Below are 19,197 nucleotides of genomic sequence, written 5' to 3' on the forward strand. Positions count from 1 at the left end.
AAATGTACAGGTTTTTCCACACCAACAACCAGTTCTCCAACTCTCCCAGACACCAAATGGGTGTTCACAATTCGATTCAATTCAGACACTACCCAGAGTTAATGTCAGACTCCACAGGTTTACAGGCGCAGTCCCGCAAGACTGCTCTCATGCAGATGCCACTCTCAAGTACTGGATACCCAGGTTACCCACACTTCTGTCCAACTTGGGTTCAAATCAGGGGCTCCCAGGATCCCACCTCAGGTTTGATAATTTGCTAGTAAGGTTCACAGAACACATGAAAACAGCTTACTTACCATTACCAGTTTATTATAGAGTAAACAAGTCAGGAACAACCAATGTAAGAAATGTGTAGGGCAAAGTTGGGGGTGGGAAAATGCTCGGAGGTTCCATGGCTTCTCTGAAGTACCACCCTCCCAGCACCCCAGTGTGTTCACTAACCTGGAAGCTCCCTGAACCCCATCATTTAAGAGTTTTTACAGAGATTTTATTATATAGGCATGGTTAATTAAAACACTAGTCATTGATTAAAAAGAATGAAATAATGCCATTTGCAGTAACATGGATGGACCTAGAAATTGTCATACTGAGTGAAGTAAGTCAGAGAGAGAAAGAGAAATATCACATGATATCCTTATATGTGGAATCTAAAAAGAAATGATACAAATGAACTTATTTACAAAACAGAAACAGACTCACTGACCTAGAGAACAAACTTATGGTTACCGGGGGGAAGGGTGAAGGGAAAGTTAGGGAGTTTGGGATCAACATGTACACTCTCCTGTATTTAAAATGGATAACCAACAAGGACCTACTGTATAGCACAGGGAACTCTGCTCAATGTCATGTGGCAGCCTGGATGGGTGAGCAGTTTGGGAGAGAATGGATACATGTATACGTATGGCTGAGTCGCTTTGCTGTGCACTGAAACTATCATAACATTGTTAATCGGCTATATTCCAGGGACTTCCCTGGTGGTCCAGTGGTTAAGACTCCACGCTCCCAATGCAGGGAGCCCGGGTTCAATCCCTGGTCAGGGAACTAGGATCCCACATGAGGCAACTAAGAGTTCACATACCGCAACTAAAGATCCTGCATGCCACAACTAAGACAGGGCTCAGCCAAATAAATAAATAAATATTTTTTAAAAATCAGCTATATTCAAATATAAAATAACAAGTTTTTTAAAAAAGAGTTTTTACGGAGATTTTATTACATAGGCATGGCTGATTAAATCACTGGTCATTGATTAGCTCAATCTCTAGCTCCTCTCCCTTCCCCAGAGGTCAGGGGGTAGGGTTGAAAGTTCCAAACCTGCAGTCACACCTTGATCTTTCTGGCAACCAGCCCTCATCCAGAAACTATCTAGGGATCCCAGACAACAGTCATCTTATTAGCATACAAAAAGACAATGGTCTGGAGATTCCAAGAGTTTTAGGAGTTGCATGACAGGAACCAGGGACAAAGACCAAATGTTTATTTATTATATTGTAGTTCATTCAATGGAATTCTGTACATCAATGCCAATGAACGAATTAGAACCATAAAAAATGGATAAAACTTAGAAACATAATGTTAAGCAAATGGAGAGACAAAAATACATACAACGATTCCATTCACATAAAGTTCAAAAACATGAAAAACTAAACTACATTGTTTAAGAATGCTTACATAACGGTATAACTTCAAAGAAAAGGAAAGGATTATCAAAAGTTAGGATAGTGGTTACTCATGGAGGGAGGAGAGATTTATGATAAGGGAGAAGTACACTGGGGACTTCTGTAATACCAGCAACATTCTAGTTTCTAACGTTGCGACTGGTTACACAAGTGTTGGTTTTACAATTATTTGTTAAACAATCATATATGATTTATGCACTTTTTTCTGTGTTATTTCACAATAAAAAAGAATCCGAATATACTCAAGAATACACAAAAATAGACTCAAAATTAATATTTTAACCTAAGAGGTACAACAGATTTTTAATCCACTCTTGTTGCATTCATTTTCATTTAAAGTACTTAGAAATCATCTTAAATGTGCCAAATAATAAACCATTAATTTCTTTCTCTGAGGGAAGAAAATCATGTGTACATATTTTCAGAACGGTTCTTCAGAGCCACATGTTTTTTAGACAGACTGAAACACATTATTATTTTAAGTACTTTTGGGAAATACAGTTCATCTCTACTTGCTAATTTAAAATACTGGCCTTGGGCTCAACAGAGCGATTTGGCTAGAGATGAACCTTCTTATCTATGCAAAACTGAAGGACTGAATGAAGTCATAAAAGTAGAGACTGAACTGGGATAATGCATAGAGCAAAGAGAGAAAAAGAGAAATCATGAGGGCCACAAATACTTAAACAGGAAACAAAAGGTCAAAGGAAAACAACAGATAAGTATAAAGACTGGTAACAGAAATAAGGAAATAGGATATCCTAAAATGGAGATGTCACTATTGTCAGAAACTACAGAGATGACACAGGATGAGGACTGAAAAAACTCTGGATTTAAGACCTCATTTGTGATTATTTTAATAACTTTACTGAGATCTAATTAACTTATTATAAATTCATCCACTTAAAGCATACAATTTAGCTGTTTTTGGTATATTCAGAATTGTGTGACCATCACCACTACCAGATTTCAGAACATTCTCATCACCCTGCAAAGTAACTCTACCCATTAGCAGTCACTCCTCATTCCCCACCCCCAGACCCTCATTAGTGATTTAGATAAGTACAGGAAACTGAAAAAGTAAGGAATTAGAAGTAAAAAGGGCATATTCTTTGACAGTAAAAGGAACTAGGTAGACAGGAGGAGGTGTCAGGAATGGCTATTTAAAATGGGAAAGGATTTCAACATGTGGTAGGTTGAAGAGAAGGATTCAGGGCACAAAGACTGAAAGGCACAAGAGACAGGAGATAAATACTAGCTCAGATACTGGGTAGAGTTGAAAAAGAGAATCAGAAGCATAGTTGGAAGGGTCTGACTTGGAAAGGAAGAGAAACCTTAGGAGACTGAGGTGATAGAGGTAAGAAACTACTAAGTCAATAACTAAAAATGGAGGACTGGGAAGAGCCAATGATGGAAAGCAGATTTACCTTTTTTTAAATATAAATTTTTTTTTAATTTTTTTTTTTTTTAAATAAATTTATTTATTTATTTATTTATTTTTGGCTTTGTTGGGTCTTCGTTTCTGTGCGAGGGCTTTCTCCAGTTGCGGCGAGCGGGGGCCACTCTTCATCGCAGTGCGCGGGCCTCTCACTGTCTCGGCCTCTCTTGTTGCGGAGCACAAGCTCCAGACGCGCAGGCTCAGTAATTGTGGCTCACGGGCCTAGTTGCTCCGCGGCATGTGGGATCTTCCCAGACCAGGGCTCGAACCCTTGTCCCCTGCATTGGCAGGCAGACTGTCAACCACTGCGCCACCAGGGAAGTCCTAAATTTATTTATTTATCTATTTATTTTTGGCTGCGTTGGGTCTTTGTTGTTGTGCGCGGGCTTTCTCTAGTTGCGGCGAGTGAGGGCTACTCTTCATTGTGGTGCGTGGGCTCTAGGCGTGCAGCCTTCAGTAGTTGCGGCACGTGGGCTCAGCTGTTGTGGCCTGTGGGCTCTAGAGAGCAGGCTCAGTAGTTGTGGCGCACGGGCTTAGTTGCTCCGCGACATGTGGGATCTTGCCGGACCAGGGCTCGAACCCGTGTCCCCTGCATTGACAGGCGGATTCTTTACCACTGCACCACCAGGGAAGCCCAGATTTACTTTTCACTATCTAAACTTTGGTAGAGTTTTAAATATTTCATCATTTGCAGGCTATTTTAAAACAAAGGTGATAAATATGTAATAGAGGGATTTTCTCTTACTAGGATATACAAAGTGGCAAGAGACTGTCACTCTCATGCCAACAATGAAAAACAAGGTAAATAAGCTAAAAAAATAAATAAATAAAACTTTTAAGACATCAGAGAGTAGAGGACATAAAAAAACCAAATAAATTAAATTCCAGAAAGTGATAAACCCTTCACAGGAGAAGCAGTCCCATCACTACTCTCAACCCTGATACAGCAGGAGGAGGAATGCACTGTAGACAGGAGTAAGGAGAAATAAGCCAGACTTTTAACAGTCACATGTAGGCTAGCATGACAGATTACAATTCTAAGAAGTGATAGAGGCAAGTCTGAGTGGTCTAAAACACTAGATTAAGAATTACAAGGAACCCCAGACACAGAACAAGTCTGTACCCACCCACCAAATCTTTTCCATGGGTCTTCACTAAAGGCACAGCTAGCACAGTGAAAGCTGGGGACATGGCAGAAGAGCTGAAAGAGATCCCCTGTGAGGTTCGTGGGCCTCCCTGAAGTACAAGGCAGCCACCGCCCCTAAAAAAGACCGGGGAGGTGAGCAGGGAGAAATCCATCATAGCACTCCAAGCTTTCAGCTACCAATGGCTCAGGACATAGCAGGAGAGCTGAGAAAAAGCCCCCCAAGGCATTCCAGGCCTTTACCGACTGTAAGAGAGCTGCCCTCCAGAGGCTGGGGTAATGGAAGCAAGACAGAGATCTCATGAGACACAGAAAGCAGGACTAGAGAACAAAGAAACTTCCCAGCAACCTAAAAAGCTGGCAGCTAGGCTGCAAAACAAATCTCTGGAATCAAGTCAATGCTCAGATCCCAAATCCTGCTAAAGAGAAAGTTATAATTCTGCCCCAAAGTAATTCAATGTAGTGTTGAATCGAATCAAATTAAAGCTGCAACAATGCACAGACCCATTTTACTTATAAATCAAACTTTCTCAATTTAACGGCCTGACAGAATAAAGGGCATTTTGGAGGCAAATATTAAGTAAATAATAAGTAAACTTCAGTATCTACTCTTGTTTTATATAAGTTGTCTGGCATATAATCAAACATTATAAGACAAACAAGAAAATGTGGCCCATGGTAGAAGAAACAGTCAAAATAAGCAGACACAGAGATGGCCCAAATGTTGAAATTGTCAAAAAGGAATTTTAAAGTAATTAGCATGAAAATGCTAAATTTAGCACAAAAGGTAGATGATATACATGAAGCAGAGGAGGATTACAGCACAGTAGTACAAATTATTAAAAAAAAGAACCAAAAAGAAATATTAGAAAGGAAAAATATATCAGAAATGAAGAATTAATTAGATGGACTTAACAACAAAGAAAAGACTGGTAAACTCAGAAACAAATCAAAAGAAAATATTCAAACTAAAAGAGAAAAAAAGAGGGGGAGAGGTAAAATAGCATGCCTGAGTTCTATGGGACAATTTCAAATGGTGTAACATACATGTATTTGGAGTCCCAGGAGAGGATAGAGAGACTGAACAGAAGAAATATTTGAAGAGAAAATGGCCACAAACTTTCTATAAGTGAAGAAAGACATCACCAAACAAATCTTAAGTTGCGTGAAGACAAAATAAGAAAAATATACCAGAGAATTAACCTAGTGGGGTTGCAGAGTAATACAGATTAAACAACTACCTGAAAGAAACAGCTTCAGGTTTTACTAACATTGGTGGAGTTAAGGTCAAATCAATATAATATCTAGGGACTTCCCTGATGGCACACTGGTTAAGAATCCACCTGCCAATGTGGAGGACATGGGTTGGAGCCCTGGTCCGGGAAGATCCCACATGCCGCGGAGCAACTAAGCCCATGCGCCACAACTACTGAGCCTGCGCTACAGAGCCCACAAGCCACAACTACTGAAGCCCATGCACCTAGAGTCCCTGCTCCACAACAAGAGAAGCCATGGCAGTGAGAAGCCCACACACCACAACGAAGAGTAGCCCCCACTCGCCACAACTAGAGAAAGCCTGCGCGCAGCAATGAAGACCCAACACAGCCAAAAAAATAAATAAATAAAAATTTTTTAAATATACATATATCTAGAGAGTCTGTTCCTAAAGAACCACGGAGGTTTCTATAATAATTTCACTTGTACAATTTTATCATTTTTCTCCAAATTTAGATACGTTAAAAGTGCAGAGTTATATTTCTAGGTTTAGGGTTATGCCACAATAAAACTTCCTTATTTCAACCTAACGTAATTTTACTGTGTGGATTTTTAGTGAAATGGTTTTTGACAAGAATTAAGAATAAGTTAAACCACCAAGTTCAATTATCCAAAATCAAAAATCTTCTCTCAAAAAAATAATAGTCCTAAAACCTCCATCTATCAATATGAACTTTTATAATTAAACTTAATATACCGCCAAGGAGGGGAAAACTAGTATATTCAATTATTAGGCGTAATAGGAAGCCAAAGGTGTGTTTTATGCAAAGACATTTACGTGATTTGCGTTGTTCAAAGATCTCTATTTGCTCTATGGAAAACAGATGTAAGAAAAACAAAAATGGAAACCAGGAGGCCAATTAACAAATAACTGAAATGGTACAGGAAAGAACCAGTAATAACTTGAATTAGGATGACAGCAATGGAAATGTTAAGTGGCTTGATTTAAACAAGCAAACAAAAAAGATAAGTTTAGACAGTAAATAAAATATGGGGAAAAAAGTAATGTAATAGAGAATGACTTAGATGGGGGGTAATATTTTTAATAGTAGAATGAGGGAAAAGATGAAATTGGAACCATAACCTAGACATAAGAAAAGAGTGAAGTCATGGGAAAAGCTAAGAAAAGAGCCTTCACAAGTTTAAAGATGTATGAGCCAAGCCTGGCTCTCGCATTCTTTAACCTCTATACCAAACTTATAATTATGCTTTGCCCAATACTATAAGCAATTAATAAAGGGCTTAATTCTCCCATTTTGACAAAAATCAACAGCTACGCTGTAGTCTAATAAGCACTAGCAGTCATTATACCACCTTCAGCTCTTACGAGCAGCATTCTACACATAAGGGGTTCACAACCAGAGCATTCATCCAGAACAACTTTCTATATCTGCTTATGCGTATCACTGTATGTGTCTGGGAAGGGGACAAAGGGGGGGATACTGTCACAGCAAGAGGTTCCTGTTCAAAGACATTTTACTGACAAAGCAGTTTTCAATCTAACCCAGAATCCCAACAGTAGTACTGCTTTGTGAAGATAATTACTGAACTTTGGACTACTTTATTGTTCATTTATTTAACATGAATCATTAAATATACTCTGACATTACCCCAATTCCAACATGGCAAATAACAGTAAGCTTCTGCGCTGTTATGGTATATGCCTCCATTTCCAACATGGCTTAAGGTAGGAAAAAATAAAACTGGATTGCAACTGAGAATCACCAAATAGGGAATAATAATGAAAAACTGACATGAATACTGCTGGAATTTTTCTCCTAAAATCAATTTCTATGGCTAACAAAATTCTGTTTTCACATGACATCAAATACATGAAATTACTAGTTTTATAGAACAACAGTGATAACAAAGAGAAGAAAATGAAGTAGCAGCAAGACCCAAGCTCAAATATCAGACCTCCCTCTTATTAACTGTGTATTCCTAAACAATTTAATCTGCCTTTGTCTTAGTTTCCTCATCTGTAAAACACAGATATCTTACAGTGTAGTCAGGGTTAAATAAAATAATATACATATATTCTTAGTATATAACAGGCATAAAAAAATACATGTATTACGGGACTTCCCTGGTGGTGCAGTGGATAAGACTCTGCGCTCCCAATGCAGAGGGCCCGGGTTCGATCCCTGGTAAGGAAACTAGACCCCACATGCATGCCGCAACTAAGAGTTTGCATGCCAAAACTAAGGAGCCCGCATGCCGCAACTAAGGAGCTGGCAAACCACACTAAGGAACCCTGGTGTCGCAACTAAGGAGCTCACCTGACACAACTAAGGAGCCCATGTGTTGCAACTAAGGAGCCCGCCTGCTGCAACTAAGACCCCATGCAACCAAAAAAATAAACATTAAAAAAAAGACATGCATTACACCTGTTCAACTATCGGAACAACCATCAGTATGTTCCTACCTTTTTCTTTTTTTGGGCTGCATTGGGTCTTCACTGCTGCGCGTGGGCTTTCTCTAGTTGTGGCGAGCGGGGGCTACTCTTCCTGCAGTGCACAGGCTTCTCATTGTGGTGGCTTCTCTTGTTGCGGAGCACAGGCTCTAGGCGCGCAGGCTTCAGTAGTTGTGGCTCACAGTCTCTAGAGCACAGGCTCAGTAGTTGTGGCGCACGGGCTTAGTTGCTCTGCAGCATGTGGGATCTTCCCAGACCAGGGCTCAAACCCGTGTCCCTTGCATTGGCAGGCAGATTCTTAACCACTGCGCCACCAGGGAAGTCCCATTTTTTAAAAAATATTTATTTATTTATTTTTGGCTGTGTGGGATCTTAGTTTCAGCATGCGGGATCTTTCAGTGCAGTGTGCAGGTTCCAGAGTGCGTGGGCTCAGTAGTTGCGGCGCGTGGGTTTAGTTGCCCTGCGGCATGTGGGATCTTAGTTCCCCAACCAGGGATCGAACCCGCGTCCCCTGCATTGGAAGGCGGATTCTTAACCACTGGACCACCAGGGAAGTCCCTGTTCCTACCATTTAAAAAGGCAGCTTAGGGACTTCCCTGGCGGTCCAGTGGTTAAGACTCTGTGCTTCCACTGCAGGGGGCGCAAGTTTGATCCCTGGTTGGGGAACTAAGATCCCACAAGCCGCGTGGCATGGCCAGAAAAAAACCAGGCAGCTTACTGCCAATAAGCACATGAAAAGATGCTCAACATTATTATTCATTAGGGAAACACAAATCAAAACCACAATGAGAGACCACTTCACACCTACTAGAATGACTATAATTTTAAAAAAGGATAGGGACTTCCCTGGTGGCGCAGTGGTTAAGAATCCGCCTGCCAATGCAGTGGACACGGGTTCGAGCCCTGGTCTGGGAAGATCCCACATGCCACGGAGCAACTAAGCCCATGCACCACAACTACTGAGCCTGCGCTCTACAGCCTGCGTGCCACAACTACTGAAGCCTGTGTGCCTAGAGCCAGTGCTCTGCAACAAGAGAAGCCATCGCAGTGAGAAGCCCGCACACCACAACAAAGAGTAGCCCCCACTCGCCACAACTAGAGAAACCCTGCGTGCAGCAATGAAGGCCCAACGCAGGCAAAAATAAATAAATATATTAGTTTAATTTTAAATAAATTAATTAATTAAATAATTTTTGGCCAAGCCACACAGCTTGTTGGATCTTAGTTCCCCAACCAGGGATTGAACCCGGGCCTCAGCAGTGAGAACGTGGAGTCCCAACCACTGGACCACCAAGGAATTCCCCACAATTTTTAAAGGTTACATTCCATTTATAGTTATTATAGACTGTTGACTATATTCCCTGTATTGTGCAATATATCCTTATAGCTTATTTTATACATAATAGTTTGTACCTCTTAATCCCCTACCGCTATATTGCCCCTCTCCCCTTCCCTCTCCCCACTGGTAACCACTAATTTATTCTCTATATCTGTGAGTCTGTTTCTTTTTTTGTTATATTCATTAGTTTATTGTATTTTTAGATTCCACATTTAAGTGCTATCATGTAATATTTGTCTTTCTCTGTCTGACTTATTTCACTTAGCATAATATCCTCCGAGTCCACCCATACTGTTGCAAATGGCAAAATTTTCCTTCTTTTTTATGGCTGAGTAGTATTCCACTGTGTGTATATATACACATATATATACGTACATATTTATACATATACTACATCTCTACCAATTCATCTGTTGATGGACACTTAGCTTGCTTCCATATCTTGGCAATTAAGTAGAGTTATAGAGACAGAAAGTAGATTAGCAATTACCAGGAGCTAGGACGAAGGGGAATGGGTAGTTACTGCTTAATGGGTACAGAGTTTCTGTTTGCAGTGATGAAAAATTTTGGAAATAGTGGTGATGGTTGCATAACATTGTACATATAAAGTCACTGAATTGTACACTTAAAATTGGTTAATTGACAAATTTTGTTATATATAATTTATAATAAGTCATTAGAAAGTCATCATGACAGAAATCTTCACACAATTTCCACACAAAAAACTTAATTCTAGAATCTTGTGTTTTTGACAATTAGCAAATATAGTTTACACACATAAAAAAAATAATAAGGGAAGCCAGGTCCAGAGTTTATGGGAATTCTCTGTACTATCTTAACAATTTTTCTGTAGTCTAAAACTGTTCTGGGCTTCCCTGGTGGTGCAGTGGTTGAGAATCCGCCTGCCAATGCAGAGGACACGGGTTCGAGCCCTGGTCCGGGAAGATCCCACATGCCGCGGAGCAACTAGGCCCGTGAGCCACAACTACTGAGCCTGTGCATCTGGAGCTTGTGCTCCGCAACGGGAGAGGCCGCGACAGTGAGAGGCCCGCGCACCGCGATGAAGAGTGGCCCCCACTCACCGCAGCTAGAGGAAGCCCTCGCACGGAAGCGAAGACCCAACACAGCCAAAAATAAATAAATTAATTAATTAAAACTGTTCTAAAAATTAGTTAGTTTGGTTTCTTTATTTTAAAGGGTTTATTGAATCTCAAAACATTATGCTAAGTGAAAGAAGCCAGACTTAGAAGGCTATAGGTACCGTACGATGCCAATTTATATGACATTCTTGGAAGGCAAAACTATAGAAATGAAAAAGAAAAATCAGTTGTTGCCAGAGAGTGGAGGGTGAGTGGGAGGGAACAATTACAAGGGGCAAAAGGACACTTTCTAAAGCGACTGAATTACTCCATATCTTAATTGTGGTGGTGGCAGTTACACACTGTCACTATTTCTCAAAATTTATAGAGCTGTACACCTAAAGCAGATACATTTTACTATAAGTAAATTATATATCAATAAATCTGACTTAAACAAAACAAACACACAAAACAAACAAAAACATGACATGATGCTGTAACTGTTCAGGTTTTTTTTTTTTTTTTTTTTGGCTGCATTGGGTCTTCGTTGCTGCGCGCGGGCTTTCTGTAGTTGCAGCGAGCGGGGGCTACTCTTCGTTGCGGTGCGCGGGCTTCTCACTGCCGTGGCTTCTCTTGTTGTGCAGCACAGGCTCTAGGCGCGCAGGCTTCAGTAGTTGCGGCACACGGGCTCAGTAGTTGTGGTGCACGGGCTTAGCTGCTCTGCGGCATGTGGGATCTTCCCAGACCAGGGCTCGAACCCGTGTCCCCTGCACTGGCAGGCGGATTCTCAACCACTGCGCCACCAGGGAAGCCCCCATGTCATGTATTTTAATACAGGCAGAATTCCAGTCTGCTAAATGTCATCATGAGATCCAGTCAGATGAAACCAGGCTACAGTCTCGAGACAAAGAGCACATTTCCCAACTCAGCGCTATAGTCTAAAAAACACTTACACACTAAACTAAAAAGAAGGGACTTCCCTGGTGGTGCAGTGGTTAAGAATCCTCCTGCCAATGCAGGGGACACGGGTTCGAGCCCTGGTCTGGGAAGATCCCACATGCCACGGAGCAACTAAGCTCATGCACCACAACTACTGAGCCCGCGTACCACAACTTGCCACAACTCCTGAAGCCCGCATGCCTAGAGCCCAAGCTCCGCAACAAACAGAAGCCACCGCAATGAGAAGCCGGAGCACCGCAACCAACAGTAGCCCCCGCTCGCCGCAACTAGAGAAAGCCCACGCTCAGCAACGAAGACCCAACACAGCCAAAAATAAATTAAAAAAAAAAAAAACCTAAAAAGAAGAGTCAGAACAGTTATAAATTACATTATGAACACATATAAAGTTACTTAATAAATCAATCTGGTTATGGCTACTCATAGCAGTATGGTTTTGTTTACAGATAATTAGGTCTCCTTCAGGGTTTATGGGGGGCGGGGGATACCTGCTTTGCATAATTTCCAAAACTGCAAATAACACATTTGAAAAAGTGTTTTCCTGTTCCCTAATTAGGCAGGTATTTAAGTGCACGTGTCTCTCCCATCAACATCCATGTTCTTTTCCCACCTCACCAGAAGGTAAGTACCTCTTACCTTTGATTTCCTTCTATTGTCTCCCTCATATTCCCCACCCCTTTATCTAGAAGGACTGCTTTTGCTTTTTCCTCTCATTCCATAGTAGAACTTTAACAATACTTAACGTCTTCCTGCTTCTACTAGTATTTTCTGAAAGTAAACTGCGAATTTCAGTTTTTATAGGAAAATACTCTTTTAAAAAATGACCTGTTTCAATTAGAATTACCCATATTGCAACTTTTTTAACCAATTTTCCTTTATGAACACTGCCTATTCTTTTCTCATAGTAAAATTCTTATCAAATCCCTACTTATTTCACAACAGGAACTCACATTACTCTACTGCTTATTATAGTCAACAACCTCTCTTTCCATACTCTTAGCCACGTCTTCCACACTACTCAAGCCACAAGTTCACAGCATATGCTAAGATTTCCTGAATCATCCAAATAATATAAAAGTTCTGACCACTGGCCTCTAAATTTATATTGCAGATGTCTATTTATTCTCATTTCCTACTTCACCTCTGTCTTGCCTTTATCTTTTTAAATAAGCTTTGCAAATCCTTCCTTAAAGCTATACTTTTTCTCTTATCTAAGTTTTTCCCCAAGTTGTTCCCTGTACACTGAAATAATTCTGTCCTTGACACTTCATCACCTTCTTCCTACAGTAACAGTTTAAGATCTAAACCCTCTACTCAAAAATCAAACATCTTGCCTAGTAAACGCTCATCTATTTTAAATGTAACTATACTATCCCTTACATTTTTTCTTTCCCATTAATAATTTTTTAATAACTAAACTACTTTCTGCTATATGTATTGTAGTTGGTCTCTCCAAGTTGGAATATAAATTCCTTAAAGGCAGGAAGTACCCATTAATACACACTCCAAAATCTGTTAAGTGCTATGTATCTAAACACTGAAGTACCATAGAAGAGATGCAATGAAAAGAACTCTAGGCTTAGCATTGTAAGACACTGTAAATTCAAGCAATACCTCTAATGTATTATCCTAAACAAGTCACAACTTCACTGGGTCTCATTTTCCTCTTCAAGAAAATGAGAAAAATACCTGCCCCATTTATTTCAGAGAATAAGGTTTGGGGGTGAGGGGAGCATTACTTACTCTATAATCATCAATCAATACAAATGTAAGGATATAATTTATCATTTTTTTTAATTTTTTAATTTTATTTTATTTATTTAGTTTTGGCTGCATTGGGTCTTTGTTGCTGTGCGCAGGCTTTCTCTAGCTGCGGCGAGCGGGGGCTACTCTTGGTTGTGGTGCGCGGGCTTCTCATTGCGGTGGCTTCTCTTGTTGCAGAGCACAGGCTCTAGGTATGTGGGCTTCAGTAGTTGTGGCTCACGGGCTCTAGAGCACAGGCTCAGTAGTTGTGGTTTATGGGCTTAGCTGCTCCACAGCATGTGGGATCTTCCTGGACCAGGGCTTGAACCCGTGTCCCCTGCATTGCCAGGTGGATTCTTAACCACTGTGACCAGGGAAGCCCACTTTATCATTGTTAGTCATAGTTATCATGACTAAATAAGCCTCTGTTTTTTTTTTAAAACCAAACTCAATGCACAACAAATTAAGTGAATCAGCACTGTACATCATTTATTTATCAATAATGTAACTTTTGTACTATAAGACTAACAGAAAGCCATATATTTAACAGTAGGATGTTCATTTTATAGTATCTTAATTCATTCTCAAGGTTAAAAGATAAATACGCTGCTAAACCAATAATAACTGCCTTCTAATCTACTAAAATCAAGAGTGTTTAAAAACCCCATTCACTTTTGTACCCAAATAGCTAAATTAAAAATTTTAAGAGATCCAAAATGTAGTTTAAAATTGTACAAATCTCCATTTTTAACTGCCTAAAATGTCCATGTGCACTATCTCACTGTATTTTGAATCCATCACATGTTATAAACAACAGACTGCAGAGACAAGGAGAGATACAAAGTATATATAAAAACACAAAATAAAGATATTTCAAAATGTGACTGCACCAGACACAGGGAAAACAAAGTTTCTTCTAGTCCCAACCAAAACCCTATGAACAACCTGAAAGATCTCCTACAGCAACATCATTTTCAAGTATGACTATAATTCCAATCAAAAGAACATCATGTATGACGACTATCAAAATGACTAGAAATTATAAATTACTACATTTATACATTTCTCATAGGAGTTGCTTTTCCTTTTCAACCAGGAATCCAAGACAGAAAAGCAGAATTTTCATACGCTAGATCTGCATTGTCTAATATGGTATGTACTAACCACAAACACCTATTGAGTGCTTGACAAGTAGCTAGTCCAAAGTAAGATATGTTGTAAGTGTAAAATGTTCACCAGATTTCAAGATTTACCAAGAAAATGTACAATATCTTACATACGTGGCTCTCATTTAATATTTCTACTGGACATCATTGATTTAGATGTAGTCCAACTCTCAAATGAAAAAAACAAGATACCAGAGGTATTAAACAGCTTGGTAGTATCACAGCAGGGTCTGGAAGCTGATAACCTCTATCCTGCCCTCATTAATAAAAGGAATTCACCCTTTGAGACTCAATTTGAGCATCTCTGTCCTCATGAGATGCACTCATTCCCTCTCCATCTCTCAGCCCAGGTGATCACATCCTTTTTAGTGTTTTGGATCACAACCCTTATATGCCCTTATAACCATACTGTTATAATTTGTGTTTGTCTCCCCCAGATGGACTAGAGAACTTACTGGGGACAAGCATTCATTCATTTTTTTTTCTCATTCATTTTTCTATTACTAGAACCACTGCTGTACCAGACACCCCTATAGGCCCTCTGAAAACGAGATCTTCCATACGGTCAATTCTTAGCCTTACTCAGGTACAACTAACAAATCACATCATGTACTGTGTGAATGAACTGCACTAAAACATTCACCTTTATCATTTACCTGTCTTAAATTATTTTTGGAATATGGCAAATACAATAAAAATGGATAATTTATATTATCAAAGAAACACAAGTTACAAAGCATTAAAAAAAAAGTGCTTCACCCTGCTGCTCTGAAAAGTTTGGTATGAGGCTCTGATAAGAACTCTGAACTCTTGGGAAATTCAGTACTCTTGGTTAGGTATAAGTTCATTTATTGAATGTGCTTACTAAGTGCAAAAACATTGGGCTAGATTAAAGAAGGATTCCTGGACATGGAAACTGATGCAGCAATCTCCAGTTAATTGAAAATTTTAGAACCATTTACAGCAGAAGAGAAAAACAAAGAATCATATGCTTAACATACAACTAATTATATAAAGTTATAGTTTCTAGAATTCCTAAATGCAAGCATGCCAACTTTTATATTCCATGAAACAGAAAAAGTTGTGAAACCTATGGACGAAAACACAATATTGCTTGCCAAGAAAAACTGCAAGCAACATTGCATACAAAACACAAATCACAACAGAGATTTTCATTAAGAAAAAACTGTTTTATCATCTATTAATTTAGGCAAAATTACTTGAAGCAGCTCTATATGTGCTTTGTACCTATGTAAAATCAGTCTTGAATTAGGTTTGAGTTAAGTAATTCAGTCAAAATGCTTTTCAGTACTCAAAGACTGCAGTAATATTCAACAAGCAGTTATCTTCGACGGTACAGACCTCAACCAAGGCACTTCGGTCTAATTTCCTACTATGAATAAGACCATCAGCCCCAGCCCTGGCAGAGTTGCTGAGAGGTGTCTTATGTGGAAACCTAACCACAAGCCAAGGAGGCAAAGGTACAAAGTCTCTCCTGGAATCAGTGTTCCTGGAGCCCCCTACAGCCGTCCCTCTTTTTATACTAGGTCTTCACCACTCTTCTAAGAATAGCTTTCTTTTTTCCGCATCTCTTCTAATCTGTAGCTTTGCTGCTCCAGTATGTTACACAATTTTCCCAACAGAACTTTTCTGCCTGATACCCACCTGGAAAGATTTTAGGGTACCTCTTTAACAAGTAATCTTGTTCACAGAGAAAGGCCTCCTTCCTTACACCCAATTCAACACCCACTGTTCAAAATAAAAATATAATTACAACCTGAACTTCCATCAGGCTAATATAGGGAAAGAACTACCACAGGCTCTCTCTTCCACGTTCTTTATCTCCAGACTTTATTCCTCACTTACTTTTCTCCTTCCTCATTTCCCTCCTCAATCCCTGCTCCCCCCAGAAAAAATTCCACAGCTGGAGAATCTCGTTCTTAAAGCCAAACCATTTAGTGAGGATAAATAAGCATGCGCTTTTTTCCCTTCAATTATTTATTGTTCCTCCGTCATTCAGGAAGAGTTAAGCAAATATTTTTAATCTGACCGCCCTCCCAGAAAGATGATGCACTAAATACACACTGAAATAATACTGTCTTCCCCGAAGCAAGTGGATTCGCGGCAAAAAAAAAAAAAAAAAAAAGCAACCGGGGTGGGGGTGGGGTTGGCGAAAAAGGATCGTTCGCCCCCAAAGCCGGAGATGGGACAAGGAGGCGAAAAGCAGCGGCGGTGGGGGGATGCGGGTCACAGCTGAGAAGTGCAGCACACACAGTCGCCAGAATCCGACAATTCGACCAGAGGGTAGGACCGGCCATCGCGGCTCCGGCCAGGTCCCGAGAACCAGGGGGTGGCTTCTCCTCCCCCCTTGGGACAAAACTAACTCCCAGGCGCCCCCCCACCTCCGCCCCCGACGAGAGGGTCCTGGTGGGACGCAGGCACCTTCGGAGGGGCAGCTGGCAACGGCCTGGATGGAAGCAAGGCCCGGAGGGAGGTGAGTCGATTAGGTCAGCGCCGAGAGTACGGGATGGAGGGTCAGAAGCGGGCACCCGGGGGACTGGGGGCCGCGGCAAGAGACCCTCCCAAGACCTCCGGGGCCCTTCGCCGCCTTTGCAGAGCAGGGTCCCAGGTTCCGGCCCCCGCCGCACCTACCGCTTCTCACCTCACGCTGCCTGAGCCTCTGCCTCCACCGCAACCCAAGCCTCCACAGCCGCCACGGTCCGAGCCATTTTCCACTCAGCCGCCTCAGCCGCTGCCGAAAGCATCGGCGGACTCTGCGGCCAGCCAAGCAGAGACGTCACTTCCGGCCGGTTAAGCACCGCCTTCCGTGCCCAGACTTCTTGCGGATTGGCTGGTGTGGACGGCCTACCTGAGGAGTGGGCGGGGCTTGGGCGCGTCGCGTGAGGCTCTAGCTGGGGAAGTGGGGGTGACTCCGGCTCCCCGGGAGGAGTGCCCTGCGGGTTTAGGACGTCTCTGTGCAGCCCCAGACCAGGGGAGGGGGTCTCCGGGGACCCCAGTCGGCCACCTCTCAGGCCCGGCGTCCGAAGTCCCCCCTCCGCCCCCAACCACCGAACTATTCTATTGTTCCCGTGCCCTCTCCTGGGACTCTGCACTCGCCTGCATCCGGGCTGCAGCTCCCAGATTCGTGGTTTTGGCCCCAGGCCCGAGGAGATTAGTTTGTGATTGGAGAACTGAAAGGAACAGGCAAGATATAAAATCGTTCACTCCAACCAGCGTTTACCGAGTCCTCACAGTGGATCAGGTGCTGCGGGGTGTGTAATTAGTAGTCCGCCCATCACGTGGATCGTTTAAAGTGCTTTCACATCAGTGTCTCATCTAATCCTCACAACAGCCAGGTGAGGAAGATGGCCCAATAATAACACAGCTAGACGGCTCTTTTCTACATTACAAAATATCTTCACATACAATCTCCATAATAATACCTTCCGCATGAGAATTGAATGAGATTATGCTTGTAAAGTATTTAGCCCTCAAATGTTAGATTAAAAAAATTACATGACCATGTTAAGCAGATAGGAAAATTAAACCCATTTACAGATGGTGAAGCTGGGGGCATGATTCAAACTCAGTTCTAACTCTAATCCATAGTATTTTTGTCCCTTAAGCAGTAAGAGAACAGCTCCTTCCAGAGGTTCCCAGTCTAATGTAATAGACTAGTATGGGCTGCAATTCTCCGACCAAAAAAAAAAAAAAATTGTGAGAAAGCTGTAAGAGAAGTAAAAACTCACCTCCAACAAATAGTGGAATATAAATCCGATTTTTCTTTCTTCTTTTTTTTTTTTTTTTGGAGGGAGGATGTGAAGTGGATGAAGCCCTCTAATCACTGTAATAAACATGCCTATGCCTCCCAGGAAATGAGACTGGCTGGAGTTGCTACTCTATGAAGTCCAGAAGCAACTATATGATTATTCCTTGTGGCTGTGGCTACCAACTCTTGTTCCACCCACCCTTCCTACTCCTAGTTTTCCACCAACTCCCCTCCTCCCCCCATGTACACACACTTCCAGGCAGGCTTTACACACCCTCGAAGAATGTCCCTTAGGAATCCGCTTAGTGCTACAGCATTGTTCTGCTTTATCTTCTGATCAAAGGAGGAATTTCTAGAATTGGCAGCTCTTTCAGGAGATTAAAAGGGGAGGGGAAAACCAATTGTCTCGGGCTGGTTTCCTAGCTTCTGCCCCAGAATTGAGTGTGCCTTCCTTCAGAAAAGGACAGGGACTTGAGAGAACACTGTGTCTTGAGGGAAGATTATCTGTTTGACTTTTTTGTATCCTTCTTACATTTTTCTTAGAAGAAATATTTTCTCTGGGTCCCAGCAGCAGAGGGCCCTTGCTTGAGTGAGTTCCTTGTTGCAGTTCAGACTTCATTATTTTATTACTGTTTTATTATGGCTCTTGAATGGCCAATACTTCATAGGCTCTGATCAATCGGAAGGGTCCCAATCAGAAGAGGAAGAAAGGGAGCTTGACGGTTCTCTGGATTCCAAAAAAGCAGCATTCACAAACTACCAGGTGTCAAGAATCTGAAATGGTAGCTCTTGCTTAGCTTATCTCATCTCTCTGGCAATAGGCATATGAAGATGCACGTGTGAACAATAGAAACACAAACTTCTAGGAGAAAGTGCAAACTGGTGCTGCTGTCATTTGGAACCAAATAGAACATAGCTGGCAGCTGTTTCTCCTCTTTCCCTTCTCCCACTGGCTTCAATATTAAGATTTAAAGGTAGAGAAAAGAATTGAGGAGGAGGCATTATACTTTTAAGTGTTCCAATCCTAACCTCCCACAGGGAACTTCACAGCACCACAAATATTCCCAAACTTCTTCCAGTACCAAATGAGAAATGGGCAACCTTGTTTTACCACAGGTAAAAATAGTAGCTGACATTTATTGAGCATTTGCTAAGGCCAGTCCTTGTTCTTAGTGCTTTACAAGTCATGGAGAGG

At 41.4% G+C, this 19,197-nt stretch overlaps 1 protein-coding gene across 3 annotated transcripts in view; it reads right to left on the bottom strand.

Moving 5' to 3' along the window:
* The window catches only part of PIK3C2A (phosphatidylinositol-4-phosphate 3-kinase catalytic subunit type 2 alpha), a 99,845-nt gene extending 82,872 nt beyond the window's left edge, over positions 1 to 16,973 (bottom strand). For 2 of the 3 annotated variants that reach the window (XM_061201507.1, XM_061201505.1), the window contains exon 1: positions 16,896 to 16,973. The gene's annotated coding sequence lies outside the window, so the exon portion shown is untranslated. Of the gene's footprint in view, positions 1 to 16,885 lie in introns of all 3 variants that reach the window. The other variant, XM_061201506.1, reaches the window with a different exon arrangement.
* Positions 16,974 to 19,197: the final 2,224 nt, after the last annotated feature.

The sequence above is a fragment of the Eubalaena glacialis genome, chromosome 10 (genome assembly GCF_028564815.1).
Source record: "Eubalaena glacialis isolate mEubGla1 chromosome 10, mEubGla1.1.hap2.+ XY, whole genome shotgun sequence".
In the NCBI taxonomy this organism is placed as follows: Eukaryota; Metazoa; Chordata; class Mammalia; order Artiodactyla; family Balaenidae; genus Eubalaena; species Eubalaena glacialis.